The sequence below is a fragment of the Epinephelus lanceolatus genome, chromosome 16 (genome assembly GCF_041903045.1).
Source record: "Epinephelus lanceolatus isolate andai-2023 chromosome 16, ASM4190304v1, whole genome shotgun sequence".
Taxonomy (NCBI): domain Eukaryota; kingdom Metazoa; phylum Chordata; class Actinopteri; order Perciformes; family Serranidae; genus Epinephelus; species Epinephelus lanceolatus.
In genome coordinates, this window is record NC_135749.1 from 40399961 (window position 1) to 40423783 (window position 23823).

At 38.9% G+C, this 23823-nt stretch overlaps 1 protein-coding gene across 2 annotated transcripts in view; it reads left to right on the top strand.

Moving 5' to 3' along the window:
* Positions 1 to 23823, top strand: part of LOC117263568 (semaphorin-6D-like) — a 501073-nt gene that overhangs the window by 78887 nt on the left and 398363 nt on the right. For both annotated transcript variants that reach the window (XM_078176102.1, XM_033637073.2), the window contains exon 2: positions 935 to 1069. The gene's annotated coding sequence lies outside the window, so the exon portion shown is untranslated. The remainder of the gene's footprint in view (positions 1 to 934; positions 1070 to 23823) is intronic.

Sequence of the window (23823 nt, forward strand, 5' to 3'; positions counted from 1 at the left end):
GTTAGATCAGGTCAGAGCTGGAGCCAGGCGGTGCAGTCGGTGGAGAGCAACTGCAGCACCTGGCTCTAAAAACTGTGGCCGCCTTGCTCTCGCGGTTTTATCACCGTCCACTTTTGTAATACGTCAGAGCAAGTTGGGATGAAGTCGGACACAAAACTAACCAGTATGCATTGTGCGTTGATTGCCGGTGATCGAATCTGCACAGGCCTGGCTCATCTCGAATGAACCTATTGTTAATGTACCTCCATGCTCTGAACCCCCATAGAAGAAGAAGAAGTAAGAAAAAGTATCATGTGGCGATGCTGGCCGGGTATTGCGGAGTCTCCCGCAAAAAACAAAAAACTAAAGCAAAAGAACCTGCTGAGGCTGAGATTTTACCGACCGACGACCAAGAGACGGAAGTTAATGTTGCTGTTGCTGCTGCTGCTGCTCCCGCCGCCGCCATCCCCCAGTCTCATCCACTGGCAGCATTAAGTGACTTGACTTTTTTTCCTTTAAATTATTAATTATTTGGTTGGCTGGTAAAATATCTGCCTGGCTGGTAAAAAATTTCAATTACCAGGAAAAAGTTAGTTTTGGACCCTGAACCTCAGTGTGTCTAGGAAAACTAAATGAAATTAAATAATGAGTTAACAGTATTAGAAAAATTGATATTAGATGCTAACTTTAAGACTTTTACAGTTTTTATGTCAGTATCAGTGGTTTGAGCTGTCCTGAGATCAGTCCACTCCTCCTCTTTCTTCTCCTCGGTGTGTGTTCAGACTCAGATCTGAACCTGATCTTCCATTCTGTTGTAGTCCAATCTCTCTGTGTCCCAGTTCTCAGAGAAACCTGCACCTGTCCCAAAATGCCTCTGGATAAAGATTACAAGGAGAGTCCCTGCCTCCTCAACTGGCGCCACTCCTAACAACAGCTCTTCTTCTCTTCTTTGCAGACACATAAACAGAGGACTTAATCAGGACTGGAACAATACTTGGACCTCTTCTTCTCTTCCTGGATTCGGACATTTCTCCCTCACTGATTGGCTCTCCTGTGAAACTGGCAGTGATTGGACAGCCCTGGATTCAAGGTAAGAGTCATTTTTATTTTTTGTAGACTAAAAACAGCATCTTAATGTTTCTTTATATTTTTTGGGATAATTCTTTTTCTGTTCTTTACTTTTTTCGAGAAGCACATTGTGCAGGTTTTTTCATCATTTTAAAATACAAATTAAGGGCTACTTGTAATCTTATTCTGACATTAATTAGTAATCTCAAATGAATTGCAATAATTGTGTGGATTAAGGACAATTTAAGCATTTAATGTCTTATAAACTTCCTTAATGCATTCAAAAACCTTACTGTATGAGCCACAAAATCCATCATAAGCTACAAACCAGCCCGATTTAGATTCATGTGTTTGGTTTGTGTTCAGGAGTAAAATAAGGAACCATTCAGGGTGTTTTAAAGGATTGTTGTTAAACATTATTTTCCTTTTGTTTTTTATCTTTTATTTTCCAAATAATTATTTTTTAATGTAACATTTCATCAGTAAATCACATCCATAAAGGCTTCAGATGTTACAAGATAAAACAGTAATCAAACAACAAAAGTGCCGGACATGAAACAGACAGAGAGCGAAAATGTGAAAAAATTTAGATTTCATTTTAAAGACTGCACAGGAAAACAAACAGTGTTCCTCTGTGAAATATTTGCTCTGACAGTCTGACCTGCTTCCTGTGTTCAGGTTAAAACTAATCTTATCATACAAATTGAGAGTTTCAGTTTCAAGCTGCACAGGAAATTTATTTTTAATGTTTTTTCAAAACAAAATGACCCAAAAATCTGGTCAAAATAATGCTCACTTTTTTTTTCTTGATAGAAGTAATTCTTGAGTTTATTCTGAGTTCAGTCCAGGAAATAGTCCCTGGAAAAGAGACAAGTGTTTGATTTCTCAGACAAACTTTAGCTTATGTTTTAATGAAACTGTGTGTTTGTGTGTGTGTGTGTGTGTGTGTGTGTGTGTGTGTGTGTGTGTGTGACATAATGAATTGCAGTGAGAAAAATTAGTAAACACTGGAGGATGTGTACAGTGTATGTGCGCCCCAGGGTTTGTGTGAGTGTTTGTGGCTTCATTAGTGCCTGATTGAACTTGAAAACACACACAGACTCACATTTGATACTGTTCTGGGTAAGAGATAAGAGCCGCTCCTAAACACACACACACACACACACACACACAGATCAGAGCTGATGTTCAAAAAGTATCAGCACTGTAAGATTGGATGAATTTGCATGTTTCTGCTGTAGCTGCTGATATGTTGTTCTAACTAAACAGAATTCAGTATATCTAGACTGTAGGGCTGGGTGATAAATCAATTTTATCGATTAATTCGAATTTGTAGTTTAGGTCGATTTGTTTTAACGAAAATCGAGTTTCTGTTTAACATCTGCCACCGATGCTTCCCGCTGGGCTCCCGTAGTTCAGAGTGGGCTTACCCCTCCTCCCCATGCTTGATACACAAACAACATGGCAGCGAGCGGGGAAGAACTTGTTCCCAAGAAAGGGACATGACATGCTGCTGTGTTGTGCTACAGACTGGGGCGGGATGAGACAACTGACTGATGATTTATGATTGGTTTGGAATTTATTGTGTAATAAATCTCAGAGATAACCACGGCCAAATCAAACCCAATTTCAAGAATGTACAAAAACTTAAAAGACAGATATTTCGAATTTGGATGGAAACTGATTTCTAATTGTTTTACATGTTTAATATTATGTAAATAAGACCCTAAATTACATAGTTAGAAGGCTATTGTGGATTTGGGTTTCCAGAGGCTTTAAGTCACATCTTTTGACTCAGTGATGTCTTCCAGTTTTGAGTGTGTCACTGTATAAATTAGCATATTAATGAGGAAAAAAAAACCTGAAGTGAAAACAAGTTAAATCCATTAATATGTACAGTTGATATGATTAGCAGTGATGGGAGAGTTCTGTTCCCATGGGAATGTTTGCTAATCAGCACATTAATTAACTTATTTAACGAGCTTATTAGCATAACAGGTTGTGAGTGTGATACATCGTCAGCTGCTTCTGGTTCCTCTAGACAGATAATAGGACACTTCATATGATAATAGGTGTGTTTCACATGATGTCTCTCACCTGAGAGAGTGGGTGTGTGTGCTCCTGTTTTCTATCTTTGTGAGGACCACTTTAAGTTTATGGCCAGAAAATATACCTGAACATTTTAAGTAGAAGTATTGTTTCTTATCTTATAGTACTTTAATACTCTGAAATTGTTTTTGAAATGTTTCAAGAAATTATTGATTTTTCTTGAAAACTGAGGACATTATTACAGGAAAGTATTACAGCCATACATTAGAAAGAAAATGAATAGATTTTTTTTTTTTTTTTACTTTGCGATCTAAAAATAAAGTTAAAATGTTGAGAATAAAGTCAAACGGTAGAGAATAAAGTGGAAATGGTTAAAGTAAATCAGAGGAGGATTTTTTTTCCCGCATTTCGACAATAAAGTCAGAATGTTAATAGTAAAGTCATAATGTCAAGATAAAGTCTACATGTTGAGAATAAAGTTGAAATGACAAGAGTTAAGTCAAACTTTAAGAATGAGCACCAGGCTTAAGAAGAAAAATAAATCAGAGGAGGGTGTTTTTTTGTTTGTTTGTTTGTTTGTTGTTTTAAATTGAATTTTGGATAGAGTCCAAATGTTGAGATTAAAGTTGATATGTCAAAAATAAAAACAAATTCTGTCTTGTGATTAGGGCTGCCCCCTAATAGTCAACCAAACGTTAGTCGAACAGAAAGGTCATTAGTCGGCAAGAATTCATAGGTCATTTCAATCAATCAATCAAACTTTATTCATATAGCAGTTTTCATACATTAAAAATGCTGCACAAAGTGCTTCACAAAATAAAAACATACAACAAAAATACTAAAAATATTGAAAACCCGCCCCTCCCACCCCCACATATAAACACACACACACACACACACACACACACACACACAGTCAATATAGTCAATATAGTAACATGGCTGGCCACTGAAGAACCACCAACGTACCTGAGGGATCTCCAGGACGGCGTCCCCGCAGGGAGACCGGACACACCTCTCAGTGTGGAGGCCCCCAAGAGGAAACACTGGAGCTGAAAACTAAAAGACTAAAAGGCAATATGATAGGATAAAACAAGTATGAGATAAAATAATGATAAAATGCATATAAAATTAAGGATTTAGAAAAAATTAAAGATTTAAAGATTTAAAAAAAAAAATAAGATTTAGAAATATAATAATAATAAAATGCATAAAGATTTAAAAATAAATCACTTGAAAACATTAGAGATTAAGATAACATATAATAGAAGAATAAAAAGAGTAAAAGAAATCAGTTAAAAGCCAAATTAAAAAGGTGAGTCTTGAGCCTCCTTTTAAAAACATCAACAGTCTCTGCAATCCTGATGCTCTCTGGCAGGCTGTTTCATAAGTGAGGGCCATAATGGCTGAATGCAGCCTCCGCGTGGGTTTTTGTTCTAACTTTTGGAATCATTAAAAGGCCGATACCGGAGGACCTCAGCATCCGTGAGGGCTGATATGATAAAAGCAGGTCAGACAAATAAGATGGCCCAAGACCGTTAAGACATTTAAAAACTAATAAAAGAACCTTAAAATCGATCGTGAAACACACGGGAGCCAATGCAGTGATCTTAAAACCGGTGTCATGTGCGCCCGCCCTCTGGTCTTCGTCAGCACTCGTGCGGCTTAGTTTTGGAGTAGCTGCAGATTAGAGATGGTCTTTTTGGGAAGACCAGAGAGCAGAGCATTACAATATTCTAAACGACAAGAGATAAAAGCATGCATCAGCACCTCCGTGTTAGCCTGAGAGAGAAACGGGCGGACTCTGGCTATATTCTTAAGATGATAAAAACCTATCTTTGTTACATTTTGTATGTGTGGAATAAAACTAAGCTCAGAGTCAAAAATAGCCATGTTTCCATCAGCCTGTTTAGATGCGCATCTAGAAGTATCGCAGCGGAAAATTATGATGGAAACGCCAAAATTCGAATTAAAATCCCCTGATTCGCACAAACTAAAGTATGCTCGCTTTAGCCAGGTTTTGGTTGATTCGAGAAAATGTTGATTTGCAAAACAGGGGATGGAAACAGTTATGTTCGAATTAAGTCTGACGTAGCACACCTCTCTCCATGGTGATATCCACACTCCGGGTTGGCTTGCATTTACAAGCTGGTTGCCAACCGCCAGAAAACGTAGAAAAAGAAGAATGCAAGACTTGTTTTGTTTCCAGTTCTGCGGAAAACTTTGTAGTTTTCACCAAAGTCCGTACATTTAATGGAAACACACAGGATTCGTATTTCTTTTAATGGGCATTTCCCAATGAATCGAATCACTTTTGGATGGAAACATAGCTAATGATGCCCAGGTTCTTCAGACATTGTCTCTTCCCAATAATTAAAACCTCTGCTTTGTCCTGGTTGAGCTGCAGGAAATTCACTGCCATCCATGACTTGATATCTAAAATGCAGTTAAAAAGGGCATCAATTGGCCCTGTGTCATCAGGAGACACAGCGATGTACAGCTGTGTGTCATCTGCGTAACTGTGGAAGCTGAAGCCGTGCCTCCTGAAGACGTCCCCAAGGGGAAGCATGTATAGATTAAAAAGAATTGGACCTAAAATTGACCCTTGGGGCACCCCACGCCTAATTTCATGTGTTCTGGAGGAACATGTATCCATACTTACAAAGAAACATTGATCTGTGAGATTAGAGCTGAACCAGTTAAAAACAGTACCAGAGAGGAGCGCTTAGATCCAGTAGTACCAAGACTGTGAGTTTTTGTGAATCTGTATTAAACCGGATATCATTTAAAATCTTTAAAAGGACTTTTTCGGTACCAGATTGATATTTCTCTAAAATATTGTTTCTATTTAAAAAGTCATTTACTTGGTTAAAAAACAGTTTTTCTAAAATCTTACTTAAAAACAGTAAGTTGGATACAGGTCGGTAATTATAAAAATGTTGGGGTCTAAATTACTCTTCTTCAGAAGGGGCTTCACCACTGCCGTTCTGAAGGCAGTGGGGAAGACACCCATCTGAAGAGAGTAATTTACTATATTTAAAATCTGTTCCTCAAAGAATCCATGAAATGTTTTTAAAAGTGATGTGGGAATCGGATCTAAAAGGCAAGTTGTTGGGTTTACCTGGGAGAAAACTCGACCAAGTGTCCTTGCGTCAACCAGGGCAAAACTCTCCAGTGTTTACTCAGGTAAAAGCAACTGTTCATGTGTGTTAAAAATTACATTCTTTTGAATGTTTATTAAAATTGGTGTTGGTTAAAAGATTGAAGGTGGAGAAAAGAAATTTGGGGTTGTTTTCATGATCGGAAATGAGTTTTGAAAAGTGGGATATTCTTGCCTGTTTGACTGTTTTATTGTAGGATTTGAGTTGATCATGTAATATTTCAAAATGAACTGTCAATTTCTCCACCTCCTCTCTGCACTCCTGCATTTTCTTTTCAACTTTTTGATGTTATTATTTCTCCACGGGGGTGTAGGTTTTGTTTTTGTGGTTTTGGTTAAAAGTGGAGCCACTGAGTCAAGTGTTGATCTCAATTTACTGTTGAAATTGTCCACAATAAAATCACAGGGTGCAGGTAAAATTTCAGCAGGAGTGCTCTGTAAAATCTCGATAAAATTTGCAGCCACTTCAGAAGTTAGGTAGCGTTTCCTCACCATTCTCACCGGGGCCTCCTGATGGCTAAAACTGGTGATGTTAAAATACACACAGTAGTGGTCAGACGCAGCCAGGTCAACAACAGAGGACACACCAGTGGACAGACCATAGGTTATGACCAGGTCCAGGGTATGTTCTCTGTTGTGAGTCAGCTGTGTGACGTGTTGTTAAAAAACCATGCAGGTTAAAAGGTTTAAAAATTCTCTGGACATTAAATCAGAGGTATTATCAACATGTAAATTAAAATCACCAGTTATTAAAAATCTGTTATCGGTGGTGTGTGTGTGATTGATAACAGTTCTGAGAATTCACTGATAAAAGAGGTGGAATGGTGGGGTGGTCTGTAAATTGTGATACAAAGAATAGGACTGCTATAAACAAAGGCATGATGCTCAAATGATGTGTAGCTGTTAAAAAAAACTTCAGTAGAGTTTAGTGTATTTTTGGTCACTGAAGCAGTTCTGCCTCCTCTTTTACCTCCCCTAGTAGAAAATAAAAAATTAAAATTTGGTGGGCAAGCCTCGGTGAGAACAACTGGTGTGTCAGTGCCAAGTCTCAATGTCTCTGTTAAAAGAACACAGTCCAACTTGTTATCTAAAATCAGGTCATTTATGATAAAAGTTTTATCTAAAAGAGAGGGCACGTTCAGCACGGCCAAGTTAATGTTCATGCCGAACGTGCACTCATCATCACAATGTAGTGAGAATGAAGCAGGTGTGACAGGAACTAAGTTTTTTGGGTTGCTATTGGTCCATGGTGAAGCTGGTCTATTAAATCTATTTGAGATTCTGACTGGTATGCTTGATGTACCAAGGAGGAAAGCATGGGGGCGTGTGCTTCCAGTGTACGCAACAGTCAGTCACATGGGGCACACTGTACAGCGTGCTGAATGTTAGCTGCTAACATGCTGCTGCCCAGCCTGCTCGGATGGAGACCGTCAGCCCTGAAAAAATGGGACCGGTTCCAAAATGGGTTAAAATTGTCGATAAAAGTAAAGCCATAATTGCTACAGGCAGCCTGGATCCATGAATTGAGGGCGAGGAGCCTGCTGAACCATTCTGCACTGTGGGACAGTGTTGGCAGGGGACCGCTGATAAAAACAGACTTTCCACAGTTTTTTAAAAGGTTAAAAAGAGCAACAAAATCCATTTTTGTCTGCTCTGATTGCCGGTGGGCCGTGTCATTCGAGCCCAAATTAAAAATCAGCCGGTTTATGGAGGAAGGGAGTGAATGAAGCAGTTCAAGAAGTTTCTCCCCCGTCTGCTTCTTACTTGGTTGCATCCAGAAACAAGGCGTAAAGCTTCCACATACTTAAGGCACTGGAGGCAACACAATGTGTGTAATGCTACTGTTATGTGTCGCTGGGTGACTTTATACTGTGACAATAAGATTGTTATGTGTTTTAATGTATTTTATATTTTGTAACTGCATATTTTATGTGTATTGTATTGATTCTTAATTATTTTTTAGGAACCATGCTGACAAACATCTGGCAGGGGACTACCAATGTAAATCAGCCCTTGGCTGCAATTGGGTGCATCTACATTTTCTTTTCTTTTTTTCCTTAAAAGGAATGTTCATTGATGTACACTGTCCCTTCTTAAACAACTAAATTATTTGAAATTATTTGAAATTGATGTATCGCTGTGCTGTCAGCTGGCAGAAGTTTTCCCACCTGTCAAGCAGGCCGGGTAGTGTCTGGCTGATAAAACCTCCTAATGCTTGGAGATCCAGTGATTAAAAGATAACATCCGATTAAAGAAGATAGATAAAAACAAACTTTGCACTCAGGATTTATAGGCTATACAGTGCTTGTTAAGGTTACTTAGCAACCTCAGATGCAAACTGCTGCAGCGCTCTTGAAAGCTGGCACAAAAAGGGCACAAGAGTAGTACCCAGCGCCCGACCTCATGCTTTTCAGGCAGTTAAAGATGCGGCATGTGTGTGGCCCCGAATTAACTGGGCTGGTACCTGTGGTTATTACACAGGCTAGTTTATAACATGTCGGACATCAAATCCAAAGTTTGGGATCATTTTGAGAAGGTGAAGGATGAACCCAAGGTGATATGTAAACTTATTTTCATTCGTCAACTACAAACATGACGTATCATCTGAAACACGGAAGTAACTACATGCCCATTAGCCACTTAGCACAATCATCACTGCTTTGCCAACAGGGTAATTAACAGGGGGCTCGCTCAGTGTGTGATGTGCACTTGCAGACAAAATATAGGCCTATATTAATGAAGGGTCATTAGTAGGCCTACAGTTTTGTATTTCTCTGTAATGTAGCACAGTGTTAACAATGTTACTGATACTATTCTTTCTCAGACCTTCAACCCAAACCATTGTGTTGCCCCACCTAAATTTTATCATTTAATTAAATTATTAAATTTAAATTATTATCGTAAAAATGCGAGCAACTAGTCGACTAATGGCCCTAAATGACGCCTATTGGTTGACTAGTAAAAAACTTGGTCGGAGGCAGCCCTACTTGTGATACAACATGTCCTCTTGGTATTGCATGCAGGTGGAACCATCAAATCCCTTGTATGTCATTCAGTTTTCCTTGTTGTGTTCCTTGTCTGAAGGTCAGTTTTATCAACTCATCTACACAAGTCATTTTGTAGAGGCAGCCATATGTACACTAACGCCAGTAATTTGACTTACTCTCAAAAGTTTGACTTTAATCTTAAATGTCAGTTTTATTTTAAACATTTCAACTTAATGATTTATTATTTATTATGCTTGCAAAATTTCAAAAAATAATTTTCATCCTCTCATTTTCTCTTTTGCCTGACATTAATACTCATCTGTATACTATTGTGAAGTGAAGACATTTTGGAGATATTTTGGGAAAGTGAGGACAAATTTGGAAAATAGGAACATATTGCAAAGAGAAGACATTTTTGGACTTTTTAAGGAGCTGTTTGATGGTTCAGATGTAGCCTAGTTTTTTTTTATTTTTTTTTTATTGTGCAATATGACATTACAGTGACATTACAGGGGAGATAAACCAGGTGTGAACAACAAACAACAACAACAACATTTGTGGTTTTGTGTGTGCATGTGTGTGTGTGATTTGAGAGTAAAAAAAAACGGTATTTTATATATATGTGTATATATATATCTATATATATCTATATATATATATCTCTCTATATATATATATATATATATAGATATAGATATAGATATAGATACAGTTGAAACCAGAAGTTTACATACACTATATAAAAAGGCACATAACCTTTTTTTTCTCACCGTCTAACATTAAATCAGACTAAACTTTTCCTGTTTTTGGTCAATTAGGATTACCAAAATTATTTCTATTTGCTAAATACCAGAATAATGAGACAGATCATTTTTTAGACAATTTTTTATTACTTTCTTGAGAGTCAGAAGTTTACATACAGATTAGTATGCCTTTAAACAATTTGGGAAAGCCCACATGATGATGTCATGTCTTTGGAAGCCTCTGATAGGTTTATTGACAACATGTGGGTTAATTAGAGGCACACCTGTGGATGTATTTTAAGGCACACCTGAAACACACTGCTTCTTTGTGTAACATCATGGGAAAATCAAAAGAAATCAGCCAAGACATCAGGAAGAGAATTGTGGACTTGCACAAGTCTGGTTCATCCTTGGGTGCAATTTCCAGATGCCTGAAGGTGCCACGTTCATCTGTTCAAACAATTATACGCAAGTATAAACACCATGGGAATGTCCAGCCATCATACCGCTCAGGAAGGAGACGGGTTCTGTGTCCCAGAGATGAACGTGCTTTGGTCCGAAATGTGCACATCAACCCAAGAACAAAAGCAAAAGACCTTGTGAAGATGCTGGCTGAAGCTGGTAAGAGTGTGTCATTATCAACAGTGAAACGAGTCCTGTACCGACATGGGCTGAAAGGCCACTCTCCCAGGAAGAAGCCATTACTCCAAAAGAAACATAAAAAAGCCAGATTACAGTTTGCAAATGCACACAGGGACAAAGACCTTAATTTTTGGAGACATGTCCTGTGGTCTGACGAAACTAAAATTGAACTTTTTGGCCATAATGACAATCGTTACATTTGGAGGAAGAAGGGGGAAGCTTGCAAGCCTAAGAACACCATCCCAACTGTGAAACATGGGGGTGGCAGCATCATGTTGTGGGGTTGTTTTGCTGCAGGAGGGACTGGTGCACTTCACAAAATAGATGGCATCATGAGGAAAGAACATTATGTGGACATACTGAAGCAACATCTCAAGACATCAGCCAGGAAGTTAAAGCTTGGGCGCAAATGGGTTTTCCAAATGGACAATGACCCTAAGCATACTGCCAAACTGGTTAGAAAGTGGCTTAAGGATAGCAAAGTCAATGTTTTGGAGTGGCCATCACAAAGCCCTGATCTCAATCCTATTGAAAATTTATGGGCAGAGCTGAAAAGGCATGTGCGAGCAAGGCGGCCTACAAACTTGGTTCAGTTACACCAGTTCTGCCAGGAGGAATGGGCCAAAATTCCTGCAAACTATTGTGAGAAGCTTGTGGAAGCATATCCAAAACGTTTGACCCAAGTCATACAGTTTAAAGGCAATGCTACCAAATACTAATGAAATGTATGTAAACTTCTGACTCTCAAGAAAGTAATAAAAAATTGTCTAAACAATTATCTGTCTCATTATTCTGGTATTTAGCAAATAGAAATAATTTTGGAAATCCTAATTGACCAAAAAACAGGAAAAGTTTAATCTGATTTAATGTTAGACGGTGAGAAAAAAAGGTTATGTGCCTTTTTATATGGTGTATGTAAACTTCTGGTTTCAACTGTATATATATATATATATATATATATATATATATATATATATATATATAAATTCATTCATTCATCTTCTAACCGCTTCATCCTCTTGAGGGTCGCGGGGGGGCTGGAGCCTATCCCAGCTGACATCGGGCGAGAGGCAGGGTACACCCTGGACAGGTCGCCAGACTATCGCAGGGCTGACACATAGAGACAAACAACCATTCGCACTCACATTCACACCTACGGACAATTTAGAGTTACCAATTAACCTAGTCCTCAATCTGCATGTCTTTGGACTGTGGGAGGAAGCCGGAGTGCCCGGAGAGAACCCACGCTGACACGGGGAGAACATGCAAACTCCGCACAGAAGGGCTCCCACGCCCGGGATCGAACGGGCAACCCTCTTGCTGTGAGGCGAGAGTGCTAACCACCACACCACCGTGCTGCCCTAATATATATAATAATATTAATAATAATAATAATAAATATTTTAATTGTCAGACAGGCAAATGGAATAATAATAATAATAGAAATGAGTAAACAGAAGGGAGCAAAAAAAAAAAATATATATATATATAAATAAATAAAATAAATAAACAAATAAATAAGAAAATGAAAAGAAAGTAGAAGCAAAAAAAGCAAAACAGAAATACCACAATGCAAACTTATAATTTTTGCAATAATAATAGTAAAAATAATATCAATAATAATAATATTCAATATTAATAAAGATGATGAGTAACAATAATAATAATAATATGGAGGAAGGGTGGAGAAGGAGGGGAGGTCTTTAAATTTATGGGGTGCCTCAGGTCCCTGCCCACCCCTGGACACCCCTCTCCACTCCCGCGTGCCCTGGACTGTATGTGGCGCAACACCTTACCCTATGTCTAGATGTATATATAGTCTTTATTATTATTTTTCTTTTTTCTTTGTTTTCTTCCTTCTTTTCTTTTCTCCTTTTCCTTTATTTATTTATTTATTTTTTATATATGAGATAGTATTTTAAGAAGTGGAGAGGGGTTGTCATGAACTGTAATTGGATTTGATTGTGTCCCCTTTCCTCTTCCTAAACTAATGTGATGTGCAAAAAAAAAAAAAAAAAAAAAAAAAAAAAAGGTGATGTGCCACCTGAAAACAGTCCAGGGCGGAGATGTAGCCTAGTTTTAGAGTCAAGTTTGGAATCAAGTTTGGTAAAGTTAGTGGGGAATGTGTTTTTTCAAGGACAGTTAGGTGTTGTTTTAGCGGGTTGATGTTTATGCATGTTTTAAGTGCTGGAATCTTTTCTGATTGTCAGATAGCTCCTCTCTCTGCAGCTTTGTTATTCATCAGAAAAACTGCAAATACAGACTCTTTACATTCTGTTTCAGGTCATTTTTGGTCACAACAGCATCATCCTCCATCTACTTCTGACTCAGCTTTAGTCTTTTGCTGAAAGTGCACAGTGTAGTTACATTTGTTGTGTCACTGCTGTCAGTTTAGTTTCCATTAGTGAAACTTTGAAACAAGAAAATTAAGACAGAAAAACATTAACTTGTTTGCCCTCAGTAATTCCAGCTGTTTTTACTCTCTGTGGTTTTTGTTCACTGGTCATTGTTCCTGCTCATTATTCACTCACCTGTTCATTAACATACTGTTTCCTGTCCGGCTTTAACTTGAGACGTGTGGCTAAAACTTCAGATGACATTAATGCAGAGATTTACCTTTAATGAACATCTGGAGGGAGATTTAAATGGTTGACAGCTAATATTTTTCCTTCACTCAGTCTTTCTGATAGCATGTAAATGTGAGAAAGTAAAGTTAAAGAGAAGCTATTCTGCTCATTTTCAGGCAACCAAGATTATATGTTTCCCTGACATTAGCACAAAGCTACATGTAGCAGTGTAGCCTACAGCTGGGAATTGACTGTCAGCAGTAGTTGCTACTGTGAAAAATCACCAAGGAATATACCAAAATCTTTACAACTGGACATGTTCCAACAGGAATATGATGTGAAATTGAGGAGAAATTAATATCGGCAACCATGATAACATGTTTCCCTGATGGTGTATATAATGTAAACACTAGTAGTGTAATAGAGAGGCACTTTCTACCATGAAAAATCACCAATTTAAGTTTTAAACCAAATTCTTCATAACCGCACATGTTCCAGAAGGATTATGGTCTGAATCAATTCAGTTCAGTTCAGTTCAGTTCAGTTCAATTGATCTTGTTTTATCCCTGGTGTAATTAGGTTCATTTTGTCTACTCAAAATAGATTAAGTGTAGAAAGTTTCTTTTTACCAGACAATGAGTTTTTAAGGAGATGTAGTTTACCTTGACATGTTTCAACTGTCACTTCAGTCTTCTTCAGAAGCGTCATCTGATGTGCGTCATGATGTGTCTTTATCAGCTGGTATTATCACAGGATAGACAGGAGGAGGAAAAACACATACGACACGCACTCACACACTGCCAGTATCCAAAATGGGCCATAACCAAAGGGAAACAGCAAGTCAAAAACAAAGAAAAACAGAAAGAAAACAAAATAAAACCCAAACAAAAAACCGAAAGCAGCTACAAAGACATGGTGACCATACCGTATATCAGGGGGATCAGCGAGCGCATACAGAGGACAATGAAAAAACACAAAATAAACGCAATAGTAAAACCTCACACAAAGCTCCGCCAGCTCCTAGTTCACCCAAAAGACAGGATAGACACGGACAAAAAATGCAACGTAATATACGAAATCCCATGCATAACGTGAAAAAACATACATAGTAGAAACAGGAAGAACCTTCAATACAAGAAAAACAGAACATAAAAAAGAATGTGAAAAGGAAATGACAGGACGTCTCACAAGATCACAAAAAGAAAAAGCAGAGCAGGTGAACCTAAAATCAGCCATATCAGATCACTGCAAAAGAAATAATCACATCATGGACTGGGACAACGCAAAAATCATCAGATCGGAAAGCAACAAGTTCAAACGTTGGATCAAGGAGGCCATAGAGATCAGGAGGCGGGCCAGGAACACCATCAACCGGGATGAGGGGGCTTTCATGCTGTCACACACCTGGGACTCTCTCCTACAAAGAACACCGGGCGGCGGGGGGCGTGACCAGTCTGGAAAATCTGTTGGATTGCCAGGCTGGTCACGCCTCCGGGATACTACCAGCTGATAAAGACACGTCATGACGCACGTCAGATGACGCTTCTGAAAAAGGAAGAAGGAAATATTGCACAAGATATACTGATGTGCTCTGATATGACTCCAGAGTGGCAAACAAGGGGTGAGAGTCGTCCAGAATACTGAGTACTTTTCTCAGCATCCTCTTCAGAAATCAGGGATAAATTACAAACATCAGCAACAAGATTACATGTTTCCGTGACTTTAGCATGTAGCCACATGTAGCAGTGTATGTCATGTAAACACTTGCAGTAGCGTGCCTGGAGCAGACGATCACATAAAGAAATCACAATCTGACGACAGCTTGACCCTTTGGAGAGTAAGTGGAGTATTCAGAACAGTCCGAAGCCTCACGAGGATTACTGTTACATGTGTTTACCTCATCATTTGAGACTTTGGCTATGTTTAATATTAAAATCCAACATTTTAACATTATAGAAAATAAAGAAAAGCACACTGGGTCCCCTTTGCATGTTAAATCCACAACCCTTGACTATGTTACGTTAACATCATTGTACCCGAGCTGTCACTGAACTGCAAGATGCTGCTTATCAAGAAGAGATAATGTATGTTCTGCTGATGCATGCAGGTCATTTAATGGCTTTCAATGCATTAAAATTGGTACCTTTGACAATTTATTAATCTCTCACGTCACTGTTTAGTTTTTATTTGATGAGAGACACTCTAAGGCAAAGTATTAACCTTACCTCTTAAGCCAGACAGAGAAGAAGAAGCTCTTTGCCAACCAGAAACCTGTAATGCTGGGTTCAGACTACACAATATCAACCCGATTCTGGCTGGCCGCGGCTGTCATACAGTGTTGGCTGGCATCATGAACAATAACGAGTGTTGTACCCGATAATCAACTGTTCATCTCGTATAGCGTGTCATAGTAAACAACAACCAACGCCACGTCTGGGACACCTTACGACGTCCCGACAGAACGTCTAGCATGTTTGATTTTATTTTTGTCTTCCACGACTTCTCCCATCACAGCCGTCATTTTGACCAATAGAAGCACAGAGTGATCTGCTGCCGTGGACAACTGTATGACAGCAACACCCCAGCCTGTTAGATATTCCTCTAGGGATGTTACCACAGAGTAAAAAAGGAAAAATGTTGGGGTGAAACAGCAGAGGCACTTAAGCAACCCAGTGAGTACTGCCATTAGCATCAAGCCAGCAAAGAATGTTATTTTTTCATCATGGAGGATATATAATAAAGGAACAAAATTCACAGATAGTGTCTGGGCCTTTACTCACCGCAACTGCATTCACCATACATTCTGACGTATTTGTTCCTCAGTACAGTGGAAGAATAACGTCGCCTCATTTCTGACGCCTCACCAAGGAGATAATGGCGGTTTACTTTTAATGTTTTTTGTGACATGGAGAAAAAGGTTGAGATGATTAACTCGAATAAGTGACACCAGCAACATGTAGCAAGTTAGCATGCTAGCATAAACACGGTGCTGGTAGTAGGATGTTGAAAGGATTTTTCCTCTGAAGAACATGACATTCCATCGAATAACTGTAAAGATATTTCAGGTGTTTCCGTGATTTTTATCACCAGGAATATTTTAGATGTTTTGTGCACCAGTTTAGACAAATGTCCCCAAAGTGGAGCCTGATATATTTTCTGTCTTTGTGATCTTTTTGTGGGTTTGGATAAACAGCCTGAGCATGTAGAGATGGATTCTCCTTCAGTGTGAAGAAGTAAAGAGCCTGTATTAAGAGTCCAGCTCACCTACAGCTGTCTGAGTGATTCCTCTCAGGGCAGACAGAAAGTGGCGGCTCAGTTGCGTCTGTACCTGAGACGGAGATGATAATGAAACTGTGTGTTGGCTCCCTTTGTGTTATCACAGATGAAGGATTGAGTCTGACAGGAGCAGCGTCTCCTCATCCTGAAAGTGACCAGCCTCCTAGTTTTACATCAGCTCGTCAAACACTGGCTAAGAGCGGCTCTGATATCTGCCTCCTCTCCACACTTTTATTCTCTTTATTCTCTTCTCTGGTTCATCCTCTGTCTGCTTCTCTTTGTCGGCTGATTTTGTATGTTTTTTATTGGAGTGACAGCAGAGCAGCAGTGGAAGAGGAGCACAGATTAAATATCGGATATGATGTTAGGTATTGGATTTCTTTCTTTCATTTACAGAGCAGGTTGTGTTGAGTTTGGAGTAGGGAAAGTCAGCTGAAGAGATCTGATTGGATGGGAGGTTCAGAATGATGGGATGTTGTGACAGCATGGAGAGACTACGTCTGTCAAGCTACAGACCACTGTTCAACACCAGCTATTAACAAACTAGTTTTTGTCTTTACTAAGCCATCACTGCAGTTCCAGTGTCTTTATAGCCCACAAACATGAGTGTTTTTTTGGGACTTCTGGCTGTTTTTCCAGCGGGGATTGTGCCCCCAAAAATTTGTATTTTAAGCCACAACATGATCTTTTCCTAACCATTATCTAGTGGTTTTGGTGCACACATTAGCCACAGCATTGTTGAAACATAAACAAACATAAAAATTTAACGTTTCCTTTATATCATAATGTGTCAAAGGTACAATGCCAACACTTTTTTCCAGTGATTGGGTTGGTAACAGAGAATCTGAGACTGGTTTGTGGGTTAAATTAAATCACTTCAATCTGTTTGTTTTCAGCATAGACTATAGAAAATAATGGACGCAGCCACTGTGCAACATATTCTCACAGAATGATTCATATTATATCTTAACATATAGTTACATAATTAACATAAAGTCACAGAGGTTAGGTTTGGGCAACAAAAGTTACTGTGGTTAGATTTGGAAAAAGAAACATGGTGAGGACGTACCTTAAAATGACTCAAAGTTCACACAGATCCAAACATGTGACTCCAGGGGAAAGTCTTTAGCAAAAGTCTGTTTTTTTTATGGACTGCTTTCAGGTCTGCTTCCTTGTTTACTGCCGTCAGTGCATTTGTCATGTGATTGCAGCCTTTCAAAATACGTGGAATATGTATGAAATTTGAGTGCATTGCTTTTCATGGAAGACCTACGAAAAACTTGTTAGTGCAGCCTGTTCTGTGACGTCACCTATTGGTTTGTGGACTCCCGTTTTGAAGCCTCCATTTTGGTGTTTTGGCCATCGCCATCTTGGATTTTTGGAGCCAGAAGTGACCACATTTGGAGAAAAGGATGGAGCTAATCCTAAAGCGAGCTTGTTGCAAGCTGCTTGTTCTCAACCTGTGTCTTGCGCTCTCATCAGCTGTAGTTTGCCGACAGAGTCCCTGACAGGTCCAGATATTCAGTATGCTAGATATGTTGGGTGCACCTGCATTGCATTGCCAATGTTTGGCCTCACATCTTTGAACAGTTAGTGTTCAAGCACCAATTTTGCAAGTGTAAAGCCAACACTGATTTGCGTCTTATCTTGAGCCTTTGTTAGGGAGCTCCAAAAACTATTTGCAAGTGGCAAATCAGGCATCACTGAAGCTCTGAGTAATGGAGGAACAACAGAAGCACTAGACTAGGTTTCTGTGTGCTTCCTGTTACTCAAAAGGATTCACAATGGGAAACATTCCAGAGCTGAGATGGCACATTTTGACAAGTATAAGGCAGATAGATACAAGCCACCACCTACAGAGGATGCGCTGCAACAGCTTATTGATAGAGGAGCTACATGTGCAAGCTCAAATTTGGTGAATGTTCGCCATTTTTAAAATCCAAAATAGCCACCATAGTGAATTTGAAAGAAAATGGAAACATAAGTTTTCATGTTCCTCATGTTCTAATAATTCCAAAAATGTATAGTTTATAGACTCCCCAAGAATTTTTAATGAAAATACATTAGGAACTGGACTACATCATCATCTTCTTTTCTCATTCACCTGCTACTGTCTTTTTCACTCTTGTCTGCTGTCTTCATTATGTGATGTGTTGATTAATATTTATTAATTGTAATGACTATGTTGAATGAAAGAAGTTAGGACTCAGATCAACTCTGTAAAATCTGAAAGCTGAAATATATCATCACAAAAATAGAGAATAAGAAGATGTAGAAACAACAACAAGTTAGAAAAGTGCAAATCTCCACCAGGTGGCCTCCCGTGCTGATCACAGGTCATTCTTATAATTGCAGCAGACGCGGCGCAGCTTGTTTCAGAAGCTCCCTAGAAGCAAATAGTGCCTCATCTATATTTGATGGAGTTGCAGCACGTTAACAAAAAGGGGGACTGATTCATCTGGTATTGTGACTAACTTTAGTGGATTAGGTATAGAATTAATCTACAGATGCTGGGGTGAAATTGAGACCAAACTTTTAATGGATGTCAGGGTTTTTTTTTAACCAAGTTTTTGAACCAGGGCAAAATATGTCCTGCAACAGATGGTAAGGCTTGTGGTTTTTAGTCGAGCTGATTTCTGGAAAACTTGTGCCAGTCAAGAGGAATGAGGAGTCAGCAGTCAGTGACGGTATAAACAGTCAATAAAACAGGTTTTACAACAATTTTGAATCACTGCAACCATGAGAGGTCCTTAAACATACAGTCATACATGTGTACACAAAATATTAGGCTGATTGGTCCAGTAGTTTGTAAGAGTGGCTGCGGGCAGACGGATACACACAGTCGCACATGTGCACAGTCAAATGCATTAATGCTTATGTCTGGCTGAGATAACAACACAAAGAGAGCCATATGCTGTTTGGGATTGGCTTGTTTTGCTGAGTGTTGGCAGCATAGTGCTCTGTGATTGGTCCATTTTACTGTTAAAACCGTTTGTCGGCGATAACTTTCTGTGTGGTTGTCTCCAATTATTAAATAATTGTCCATTTTATGGACAGTCAGTCATTTAGTTCATTATGAGGCTGAAAATGAAGAGTTTCTCTACTTTTAATTTAGTTTTATCCAATAAATATTAAAGGTGACTGCATGAAAAAGACTCTTCATAAAAATAAACTCAGACCAACATAACTTTGTAGAATGAAAGTCTTTGGTTTTAACTGAGCTGTTTTCTTTTCAAATGTAATAATTTAAATGACTTTGTTGATGTTGTTCTGCTGTATTTCATGTTTCAGGACCATGTTGGACTTAAAACAGTAAAATTAATATTAGTCAAAATGAAAAGCGTCTCAAACAGCATCGTAGGAGTTGGTGTGAAACAGACTTGGTGAGTGATTTTGGGGTGTTCCTTGGCCCATCAGAGGAAGGTGCTGCTTGGCTTCAGTTTCAGGACTGGAGGAGCACAAAGATCCAAGAAGAAGAAAGTGAAGCCAGAGCAGCATTTGGTGTTTTGGTTGCAGAGGAGTGTTTTTATTTGGCAGGATGAAAAGTGAGATTTAAAGCTGTCATTAAAACTCAAGTTTGGCAAGAGGCGGTTTTATCTGTCCACAGCATTTGAGCCAAGAGGGTCAGCTGTAAAAATAAAATTAATAAGAAGCCTGTTTTTTTTCTTTCCCAACACACTTCTGACAACTAAAAGGGCGGTTTGATTTCTTTTTAGTTTATTGTTCAGAACTATTTCCAACAGCTCTCTGTCATTAAAACAAACATCTCGTACAGATGAGCATCAATGTGTTGTAGACAGATGAGAGACTGAACTATGTGCAGATAGATTCGTTAAAAGCTGTTTTCAGTGTGTGATGACTAAATGATGCTATTTACAAAAAACACAAACACAGCAAACATTTGCGACATTCAGCTTGTTCTGGTAGATTTATTTCAGACATACTTTGAAAAGAACTGTTGGTTGTCACAAAATGTCCTCAATTCATTCCTGCTCCTCTGAGGATGAACTTTTTGGATTTTAACCTTATATTGCAGCTGCAGTTATGAAAGTGATGGACAGACAAACATATCCATTTTTCTCAGAGCCTTTAGAGCAGAGATACTCAATTTTTTCCCATAGACCACTTTTGGAAAATCACAAAAGAACATGGGCCATTTCACAAACAAACATTAAAGGAGCTATATGTAAGAAATCTAAAGCAAATAGTCGTAAAATCATCCTAATATGTCACAGAGATTAAGGAATAATGTTCATATAACATACTGATCTCACCGACAACAATAGTACGGCCAGAATATTTGCATTTTAAAAAAAAAATTACAGTCCACAAATCATGTTTATGTTTTGAATTTGTGTTTTGGCCTGCTGCTCCACCCACCGCCATCTACCAGTCACGCAGTCAGTAGAGTCTCAGCATCAGTTACAGTTACGACTGAGCTACAGCAGCACGGCAAGCAGCATTAGCAGTGTCCCGGTACATAGGATTAGCAACCTGCTTCTCCTCAGCTGTATCCCGGTAGCAGCGTTAGCAGCAGAGAAGCCAGACTTGCTCGAATGGTCCACTAGAAAAACTAAATTAAATTAAATTAATTGCCTAAATTAAATTAATTGCCTTTGCTGTCCTTACTCATCTTAGCTAAATCTAGTCCCAGCAGGCCTACACAGATCAGGTGTATGCGGAAGTGTTTCTAGGGTTTGAAGATGTTCAAGACTTAGCCCTGACCTCTGATCAAGCTCTATTATTATAAACAGTGGGAGAGTTTAAGTTAGAGGAAGTGGAGGTTGATTTGTCTAACAAGCACAGGAGACTGCAGTTTGTGTCCCGTGTGATGTGTTTTTCTATTTATTTATTTTTTTTAAACTATGTTATCTATGAAATGTCACATGGCATACTCGTTAACACCTGAGTAACTTAAAGCAAAACTTGAGTTTCAACAGCCCTGTGTCACCGTAGTGTAGGCAGTGTTGGTGTTGGCAGATAAAAAGGGCAGGGTCTCCACTGTGCTGGGCCAGGAACTCCCCGCCTATGCCATAAGCAAAAGTCAGGTAGATGAAGTGTAACAACACATTCTCACTCCAACCACGCCACATATCAACGTTTGGTCATTGGTCTTGGTTTGGCTTTCCATATCCAGATGTGACGTGCAATGTACCCTGGGTACTTTTCGTGCCGCCATTATTGCTGTTTCCGTGGTTTTCCACTTGCTTCTACTTCTACTGTTTTTTGCCTGCTTCTACTACTTCCTATAGTATTTTTTCTCTACTACCCCCTGTCTTTGCGGCGCATAATTTAATGGAGAATACGGCAAGTATAAATGCCTTCGCGCTCTGTTTAGGTGTGCCAGGCGAAGGCATAACTGAGGCTTTACAAATCTCTTCTGCTCTCTGTGTCTCGCACGGCAGAGTTCCGCCCCAATGCGCACACACACACAGACATGTGTGTGCACTTACAGGTGAGCACACTAGAGCGCGGCTTGGGCCGCATTTTCCTGACTGAACCCATCCCGAGTCTGACGCAGTTTGTTACCTGACAAAGTTATTGTTACGGACAGTGTGTAACATGCTGCTCGCACAGCAGCGCAGCACAGCACTGGACACACACTCAATTGGAGCGGTGCCTGTGTAGCACTGTACAAATAACAAATTATAGCACTTGAATAGACAAACCTCATAATGCATGCATACTCTTAGTGTGATGGCCCACTAGCAGATGGAGACATGAAATACAATGCTTTACACTGTATGTAATATTCATTGGGCAATTGTTTTCAACAACTATCTGATCATTATGTGCGTGCGAATGCATATATATATATATATATGTATATACATATATATATATATATATATATATATATATGTATATACATATATATATATGTGTGTGTATATGTATGTATACATATACATATATATATATATATATATACATATATATATATATATACACATATACACACACACACATACACATACATGTGTGTATGTATATATGCATGTGTATGTGTGTACATGTATATCCTATCCTGTCAAATTAAGTTAAAAGGTAATCAAGAGCACCAAAATCTAAGCATAATCACTGTGTGTTGAGATGTATTATCAATACATAATCAATATATTACCACTGTGTTATCAATACGCTACTACTGCATCATCAATATGTTATCACTGTGTGAATTTAAAAGAAAAAGTCAAGCAAGATCCAAATATAATAGTAGAATGAAGCCCCTATTGTAAAAGCAAGACAGGAGAAGGAGGGGGGAGCTGGAGTACGGAGACACCGGGACACACCGGCAGGCTGATAGACACCATAGTACATGCAAGGCCTGGGACATACACACACCCTTAGGCCAGTCCAAGCACCTTCAACCTGCACACCAACTCAAACTTGGATGATTGGGATACATCAAAGGGGGGAGATCAGATATGGAAGACATAAAGTGCTGCGGTTGACACTTTTGAGAAGGAAGGCCCCCCCAACCGTTTTTAATTGGTTTTAGGGGTCTGTCAGGGTTCAAGTGACATAAAAGTGATGTTGTGACATATGTGTTAGAAAAAATAAAAGTAATTCTACACATAAGATCGGTTAAAAAACTTAAGAAAGTGAGCGAGAGAGAGAGAAAGACTAGGTATAAAGGTCAGTGCCCGAGCCTTTTGGCTTCAGTTCTTGGTCCGGACCACCAACTCACATGATTTTATTTGGATGTCATCTCTGAACAAAGAATAAACCTTCTTACATTGGACTTCTGATCAGCCTGGTTTTTCTTCAGAGTGCTCTGAACTTTCTTTGATTTTATTGGAAGCAAGTTTTACTGAATTTTGACCAACACCACAGACGATTTTTGGTTCGAGGGCAGCAACTAAATCCACAACAACAGCAAGTGTCTGCTTCAATGTTGCTGCATGAGATGACACTTTAGGATCAGTAGTGATGGGCAGATCGATTCTTGTCACAGTATTGATTCCCATAAGTTGATACATGTAATGTATTGAACCTTTCGAGTTTTGATACTTCTTGCAAAATATGGTGTCAGTTTCTCTGTGACATTCCGTTATAGTACATGTACGTTTAACAGCTAGTGCTACCCACCCCACAAAACTTCCAATGCACCACCAGTCATCATGTTTAAGTTGACAGCAATAAAGATAAAATATCATTTTGATGCATCGATTCAGCACTTGATTTTACTTGCATGTTTGTAGGCTATATAAGCTCAATACGATGATACAGAAGTGTCACATACCAGTTAGCTGTTAATTAGCTGTCTTCGTGGCAAGGAGGAGCCATCCTACTTACCACTCCAGCCTTGTGCTGCATTCATGTGGTGTTAGAATAATCTGAAAAATTCT